The sequence below is a fragment of the Mesoplodon bidens genome (genome assembly GCF_964165515.1).
Source record: "Mesoplodon bidens genome assembly, chromosome: 4".
NCBI lineage: Eukaryota > Metazoa > Chordata > Mammalia > Artiodactyla > Ziphiidae > Mesoplodon > Mesoplodon bidens.
Genome location: NC_138160.1, coordinates 95679642 through 95688818, shown reverse-complemented (window position 1 = coordinate 95688818; position 9177 = coordinate 95679642).

Genomic DNA, 9177 nt, shown 5'->3' with positions numbered 1-9177 from the left:
GTGCTGCTTGGAGGATTTCCCAGGGTGCCCTGTACTGTGGTAGCAGTACATTTTTATGACCTACCCATGAACCAGGCCTGTTATTCTTTTTTTCCTTTCTTTATTGGCTGGTGTTCGGGAATCTCTCACAGGATCATAGATAAGAACTAAGGGAGGGACAAGAGTTTGACAGCTTAGGGTCTGGATCATCTTTTTGTGTAAATTTGTTGTATCTTCCAGCCTGTTTGGGCTCAATCCTAAAAATAGCATTTCTCTTGTACCAGCCACTCATGTTGTGCCTGCCTGACCTTAGAACTTCATGGATCTGACCATACCCAGCTCCTGAATGGCAGCTCTGGTCATGCGGTCTCTTGATTTTCTGTGGTCAGCCATTCAGCCTCTAGCAACATGTTAGAGCTGCTTTCCAAATGGTGAACTGCTATTTGCTTTGCTGTGATTCTTCCATTGGGCTTTTCCAAAGACTCCATATAGGAAGTTTATTTGAGAGGTGGTTACAGAAATTCTATGAGCGATTGCGGGAACAAGACAAGGAAAGCCATTAATGAGCCATGGACAACCAGATCTTCATTATGCTGGGGACCACGTGAGAAATTTGTTTGGAGCATAGCTCTGAGTTGTCCCACTGAGGGTCAGGAAACAAGGACATTTATCCACTAACCTTCCTCCTTCATTGGGGCATTAAATCCTCACACTTCATCTTATACAAGTAGGTTGACACGCTCCCATGGCCTGATGGCACCCTCTGGGCATAGAGATGCCTGAAGCCAGCAGTGGGAATAAGAACCACCTACAAGTGCCCTCCAGGGTGAGCTGAGGTCATTAACACAGGGTACCATGGCACCGGATTTATGCTTCTCTGTTTCTATCAACTCATACTCCTTTCACAATGAATACAACACAGTGCCTCCTCAGAGGGGCTCATGGTTCCATGGGGAGCTAAAGAGGGCACAAGTAACATTACAGTAGAAATGTAATAGAATCAAAGTGCTCTTGGGATCCTCCACCATAGAGAAACTAAACCAAATTCTCAAAATTCCCAGGAATACCTGAAATGATGAGATTTCTTCAGGTCAGGACTGGAGAAAGTCAGTTGGTAGAGTTAATTAGATGATTTGGAGGTAAGTGCTTCCATAAGCATGTAAAATTCCATAGGAAGGAGCTCTATCAGACAATTTGTTTGGTCTTAATGGTAACATAGTAGATCTAGTATTTTGCTAGAAATCATGTTCTTGGTGTGTAGGACATGGAGGCCCATCAAAATAAAAATCAAAAGCTTGCCTCTCTGTAGGGAAATCACGAGTTAAAGATGAACTCTGAGACTAGCAGAAGAAGGAGGGTGATGCCATGCATATACCCATATACCTCTCCTCTAAGCTACTGAGTCCCCCCCACCTTTTTTTAACATCTTTATTGTAGTATAATTGCTTTACAATGTATTCTGAGCCTCTTTATGAATTGTCTTGTTTGCTTCTGTTGGGTGGCTTGAAAAACTGGGCAATTTTCTCAGGCGAAGTTTTTGGTTTGTTTAACCTAGGGAAAGGTGAGTGAAGTTGAAGGGTAATTGCTTCTGGATGGTAAGACCAAGAGAATTAGCAAATACTAGGCCACTGATGAACATTTTTCCTTTCCATCTCCCCCCACCCTGCTCTATCCAAGCCCTTGTCTCCCTGCCCTGCCTCAGACCGTCAGCCTCTCTGTTCAGGGTAACAGATTGTCAGAGAAAGCATTGTTTTGCCCTATAAAATCATTCATTGTTGACTTTATTTCAAAGCCTTTATGGGTAAAGCTGTTGTAGCTTTAAATGGCAGCCTCACCAATTCCAGTATTTGTGGTGTATTTGGATAGCCTGGACATCTGGGAGAGGCCACTGGCTTCTGCTTGGAATGGTCTTTAAACCTCTGTTCAAAAGGCATCTCCTCTGGAAAGTCTCCCCTGGTCCTTTGGGTAGAATTACGTTTCTACAAAACCTTGTTACCACCAACAGTAGAGCAGTGACCTGTTTCCAGTTTCTGTTCAGCACTGACAAGCACTCATGGAGTGGTTGCTATGAGGCACCATCTAGGTCTTTTCACAGACTACATCTTAGATTCTTACATCTAGCAATACACTGTTGATCGCTCTTCTCTGTATGTTCAACTCTAAACTCTTTGAGGTCAAAATTTGTCTCCCATTGTCCTCATCATTTTCAGTCATGTGCTTATTGTATCATTTGATAACTTTTCAGTGAAATTAATGAATGCCCTGTACCAACTAGCTTGAGCCTGTAAGTTTATGTATATAAGAAAAGCCACTTAGCCTTGCCGCATATTGTAGATGGCAACGAATGGTCAACCATTGCCAGTGGGTCAATGGTTCAATCATCCCTGACTTAATTACCAAATGCTATTTTTTAAAACATCTTTATTGGAGTATAATTGCTTTACAGTGGTGTGTTAGTTTTTGCTTTATAACAAAGTGAATCAGCTATGCATATACATATATCTCCATATCTGTTCCCTCTTGTGTCTCCCTCCCTCCCACCCCCCTAGGTGGTCACAAAGCACGGAGCTGATCTCCCTATGCTATGCGGCTGCTTCCCACTAGCTATCGGTTTTACATTTGGTAGTGTATATATGTCCATGCCACTCTCTCACTTTGTCCCAGTTTACCCTTCCCCCTCCCCGTGTCCTCAAGTCCATTCTCTAGTAGGTCTACATCTTTATTCCCGTCCTGCCCCTAGGTTCTTCATGACCATTTCTTTTTTTGTTTTTTAGATTCCATATATATGTGTTAGCATACGGTATTTGTTTTTCTCTTTCTGACTTATTTCACTCTGTATGACACTCTATGTCCATCCACCTACTACAAATAACTCCATTTCGGTTTTTTTTATGGCTGAGTAATATTCCACTGTATATATGTGCCACATCTTCTTTATCCATCCAAATGCTATTTTAATTAACATTTTTTATTGTAGTAAAAATAGATAAGATAAAATTTACCTTTTAAATGATTTTTAAGTGGCATTAAGTACACTACCATTGTTGTACAACCATCACCACCATTCATCTCCGGAATTTTTTTATCTCTGCAAAATGAAGCTCCTTAGCTGTTTTCATTAAAAATATTTTTATCAAAGTAACACATGCACATAATTTAAAAATAATATAGTACAACAAGTCTTACAGAGAAGATCAGTGCCCCCATTTTCTCTATCTCCTTGACTCATCTGAGAGGCAATTACTTTCTACTCTTTTAATGGTTTCTTCTGATGTTTACCTGCATATTTACAAACATTAAGTTTTTACCATTTTCAAATATATCAATTTCACTTTATCTCTAGACTTCTGTGGTAGGAGTTTAGGCTCCTGCTGTCTTCTCTTCTCTCTGCCACCTTCCCTCCCTCAATCCTCCCTATAGTTATTCCACAATTTTTGGTTAAGTCAGTAATGATTGTGACATAGTTCTGATGAACTGAATAATTAGTGTTTACACCGTTTGAATCCATAGTGATGTGTAAACCTGGTTGCTGGTATTCAGGGTGCAGGGCTGAGTTCACTCTGAAGTCTTTTTCTTTTGCCTGATGCCATATCGGAATTTTTGGCTCTGCTTGGCACCCCAAAATTTTGAGCCTCTCTTAGGCTTGATTTCTCCAGAGAATAAACCTCAGTCTCCAGTGTGGGTGGGACAGGGAGCCCGGTGGTGGGTGAGAAAGGTAGTCATCTTTTTCTGCGGGGATGGGGTTGTTTGGGGAGAAATGGCTTCTAACTGCTCTGTCTGTAGACTTTCAACCAACTCCTTGTCCTGTACCTCTTGCTTTACCTGCCTTGGATTGCAGGTTGCAGCAGACACTTGGCTCTCCTCTGTGATTCTGCAGACTGAATTCCTGTGCTTCTCTGCAGCACTGTTCCCTGTGGGCACTTAGGTGGAAATACCACTGCTCTGTAACGTCCACCAGTGCTCAGTGTTCCACACGTGTGCCAGGGTCCCTTGTCTGCTGTTGCCTCCTCTCTCGTTCTCTTTGCCCTTGTGGGTAATATCTTTTTAATTTTGTCATTGCCATTTTAGTCAAGTGTTGGGAGGGAAAGGAAATGAATACGCGTGATCAATCTGTCACAATTAACCTGAAATTCACATGCACTCTAAACAGAGAAAAGACCCCAACACTTAAAATTTATTTAAAGCCCATTAGGCCAGCTTCTGACAAGTGAGAGCACAGGGCAATGAGGTAGACTGGCCCATTTTTCTTCCTTATTCTCATCTTTTCTCAGGATGTGGAGAAGATTAGGGAACAAAATCAAAGCTTGTAAAAGAAAGTCATTTTTGGAAGGACTCGCTGTTACTGAGAAGCTCAGGGTGTTGCAAGGGTGTGGGCCTTGAAATCAGATTTGAGTGATATGCTTTTGATATGTTTAATACAGACATTTCTAATTTTATATGAGCTTGGAAAGGATATTATTATTTTTCAGAGAATGTTTCCATTGAAGGTCAGTAAAAGAGTTAGGCTTTAGTTTGGGCTCTAGAACGTTATTGGCATTCCTTCAAGTTTGGGCTCACAAGTTCAAGTTCCTGGGAAGAGCAATGAACTGCTTTCTCACCACTTTGTCCGCTGGCCCGCCGTGGACTTGTGTGTTCTCCATGCCATCTGCCAGCACACTGGGAAGCATCAAAGTCCTCCTGGGCTGTCTTCTGGAGCTTTCTCTAGGATGTTCATATTTGCCTCTTCTGTCTAATGCGTTTTCTTAAATGTAGTTTCTTAAATGTAGTTTCTTAAATGGAAGAAAATTTTCTGCCAGTGAAGTACACAGGACCACTCACTTGCTCATAGTGTTTCTTTAGGGAGACACAGATATTGCCAGCAGCTTGGGAGTGAGAACTTGCCTTGCTCCCAGCCTTTCCATGGCTGTCCAGCAGATCTGGGCCTTGGAAGATCTAAGGACATGAATATTTGGTAGAGGGCAGCTGTCAGGTTCCGCTCCTGTCTTTCTTTTCCTGTGTCCTTGCCCCTGGATTCTTGCTGCTGCTTCTTGCCAGTAGGTGGCAAGCTAGGCCTGGGAAAAACAGCAAGAACGTGAGGCTTGTGTCGAGTAGGTTTGATCTTGCAGGGCCGTTTTCCCCAGACGTGTGGGTCTGTGAAGAATTCTCTGAAGGAAGCAAAAGGACTCCTGGGAGGTCTATCCTCAGGCTAGTTAGAGGGTCATCTTAGTACTAGCTGTTTTTTTTTTTTTTTAATAAATAATGTGGTTGTATCTATGTCTAACACACATATACACACACACTCATAATTCTTTAATAGGAAGACTTTCTTAGCTCACATGTGCTGATTATTTCTGGCATCCAGTTCATGAGATGGGGTTCTAGACCAACTGGAAAAACTACTTGGGAAGGATTGATTAGGCTCAGATTAGAGGTGAGGATTTGGGATAAACCAGACCCAAAACTAGATACTAATGTCAGAAGCAAAGAGATTGGAGTCGGTTCACCAAGTCAAAGTCATGACTCGGGTGGGTCAAGGCAGGCTAGCCACTTGGGGAAGGGGAGACAGAGGGGAATACGGCTGTGTGGACTCACCAGCTGGCATGACTGGCCAGGAAAGACGTGTCTGGGGGTGTCCCTGGCACCAACCCCTGTAATCCTGTTAACTCTGGGTCTGCCAGTCTGCCTCTTGGCAGGTGTATCTAGTGAGGTGGTAAGAACTTAGGTTTTGTAGACAAAGAGATGTGGGTTTGAATTCCAGCTCTGGCGGCTCCTAGGACTGTGAAGTGTGGCATGTTACACACCTTCTCTGAGCTTTTGACTTATCATCATCCAGATGTGGTGATAATACTTAGCTCAAGGGTTGTTGTCAAAGTTAAATGAAAGGGCTTATTACTGATCCTGGAATGGAATAGGTGCTTTATAAATGGTATCTTTTAGTATGGTTATTCGTGGATTATAGCATAATGGAATGGGAAAAATTAAAAAGAGAGGCATCTCATAAACATAATCTTTGGTCACAAGGGGGAATAAATATGAGAAAATAAATATGAGAAAACACTAAGCAGGTGCCCTTCCCTGAAAGGGTGTTTCCCCTCTTCTCATCTTCCTCCAGAGAACAGTATGTCTTTCTTTGTGATGGGTGGGAAGCCTCTGAGTACGATGCAGCAGTGTACCTTGAAGGTGGCAGAAAAAAACACTGTTGAGCTTGTCAGGAGGTACGTCCCTAATTTCTGTCTTTTTCTTTAGGTAGTAACAATACAATATTTTCTAGTCCAGACATATTTAGCTTCATTTAGGAAGAAAATACAGAAGTGTGTTCAGAGCATTCCAAGATATACTTTTAAATAAAATAAGGAAGCCACATAAAGGAGGGCAGACACAAAACAGAGGGACGTTACTCCTCTCCTCTTTCTTGGCTTCCCACACAATTCTTCACTTCTGGGGTAGACAGCATCACCCCTCAGACCCACAAACCAGCCTAGGCTGTGGAGAGGTTTGGCAATCTCAGGGGATGGAATTTCTTCTTCTTCTTTTTTTTTTTTTTTTGGCTGCACTGGGCAGCCTGCAGGATCCTAGTTCCCTGACCAGGGATCAGACCCCTGCCTCCTGTGTTGGGAGTGTGGATTCTCAACCACTGGACCACCAGGGAAGTCCCTGGAATTTCTTTTGTGTGCAGGTGTGTTGAGTGTCACAGCCAGCTCTTATTGACTTGGGATACAGACATTCTGTTTTTTTTTTTTTTTTTTGCGGTACGCGGGCCTCTCACTGTTGTGGCCTCTTCTGTTGCAAAGCACAGGCTCCGGACGCGCAGGCTCAGCGGCCATGGCTCACGGGCCCAGCCGCTCCGCAGCATGTGGGATCTTCCCGGACCGGGGCACGAACCCGCGTCCCCTGCATCGGCAGGCGGACTCTCAACCACTGCGCCACCAGGGAAGCCCAGACATTCTGGGTTTTAACTCTCCCACCTCTAAGTTCATTGTGCTCCAGCTTGTTGGTGCTCTGCAATTAAGAGCTGATAATGATGGTCGACCTGTAAGTGTATGTATTTAGGGGGAACCCATTGTCTTCTTTTCCAAGTGCTGTGTTGAGGCTCTGCTGGTTACAACTGGTAGTCACGAAGGGGATGGATGGAGACGGAGCTTTCTACCTCATCGCTAGCCAGTTCTGCCCCATAGAGGTTAACTTACTCCACAGCCACAGAATCTTCCTGAATCCAGACAACAAAGGTACGTGGTTTGAGGGAGGCATAAGGATAAAAGCCTGGGAGGAGAACCCAGGCCTCACTGAAAAGTAACTGTTAGAACCACCATCCCATTCAAGACATAGAAGTTATGTTATCTATTAAAACAGAGGCCAGCACCCCCACTTAAAACACATGTTTTACATTTTCTAGTCACTGTTACAGTGTGATTTTATTGAACCAATTCTGCAAAAATATCACTTCACATCTAGTTATGGTTTAAAAAGAAGGCAATCGCTGATTTGCTACTTTAAGAGGAGCTTGGGGAGGATTGATGACAGTGGCATTTCTTTGATTCTTTGGATCAAAAACTCAACAGCAAGTAACTGAGAGACTAAAGTATTTCTAGGTAACTGCCTACCTAGCTTTGTTGTCCATTTCCCTGAAGCCATGGAAGAACTTCATCTGAAGTGGTGGTTCCTAAGTTTTCTATCACTAAACACCCTTTTTATTACTATTTTTTTTGGCAAGCTAGATTTATGAAAGCATTTCTCGTTTCCTTTTCCATTAAAGCATTCAGTATACTTGTCTAATGTGCTGGTTATATTTTAGCATCTTTGTGACTGTGTAGTTGGTAAGATGTCTATTATGACTTTAGGAACACAAAAAGATTGCTCTCATTAATCTCTAAGGGGTTCAGGAACCCCAGTTTGGAAACGACCATATTCAGTAGATCCTGTATTCTCTTAATTTCTCCTTTCTTCCTTCCTTCTTTCATTGCAAATAACCTGCAGTATCTATCAGTGAGTACCCTAGTTACTAAGACAATACTTTGGATGTATGACCATAGGATAAGATATTTGAAGCTGAAATTGTCCTGGAAATTCTGAGATACCTGATCTTTTCAAAAAATTAATTTTATTGAAATATAGTTGATTTACAACGTTGTGTTAATTTCTGTTGTATAGCAAAGAGACTCAGTTATATAAATGTATAAATACATATATATATATATATATACATATATATATATATATATATATATATATATATATATATATATATATATACTTTTTCATGTTCTTTTCCATTACGGTTTATCACAGGATATTGAATATAGTTCCCTGTTCTATAAATAGGACCTTGTTTATCCATCCTATATATACTAGTTTACGTCTGCAAATCCCAAACTCCCAATACATCCCCCTTGGCAACCACAAGTCTGTTGTCTATGTCTGTGAGGCTGTTTCATAGACATGTTCATTTGTGTCATATTTTAGGTTTCATATATAAGTGATATCATATGGTATTTGTCTTTCTCTTTCTGACTTACTTCACTTAGTATGATCATCTCTAGGTCCATCCGTGTTGCTGCAAATGGCATTATTTCATTATTTCTAATGGCTGAGTAACATTTCATGGTATATATGTACCACATCTTCTTTATCCGTTCATCTGTCGATGGACATTCAGGTTGTTTCCATGTCTTGGCTATTGTAAATAGTGCTGCTATGAATATAGGGGTGCAAGATACATAATCTTTTTAACCAGCCTCTTGATTGTCATGACAATATCAAGATTTACAGAATCTTAACTACAAGTATTATAATCAAAAGATAATAACTATTGCTAGTATTATAGAGAATTTACTGTGTACGGTGGGCTAGATCCTTTATATGTATTAATCTTACATTTTATAATAATACAGTGAAGTAGATAACAGTTTAATTTGCCTAACGGGGAAACGGAGACTTCAGTCCTACTAGTAGGAAGAGGAAGAAGTGGGACACAGTTATCTCAGACTATGGAGGTCATGCTCCTGTTCTCTCCATAGTACTGCTCCTCCATAAATGGAACCTGAGAAATCTCAGCTTATGATGGGGAAGTTGGTTTGCTTTTGAGCTCCTTTCTTTCTAGAGAGACAAAGGAGGGAAAGTACCCATTGTGATTTAGGTGGTCTTGTTTTGGATTTGCTTTCGCCTCAAACACTACAGCATGATCTGCCAAAACAGTTCAGTGAGGACAGGAAAGCTTGTTCA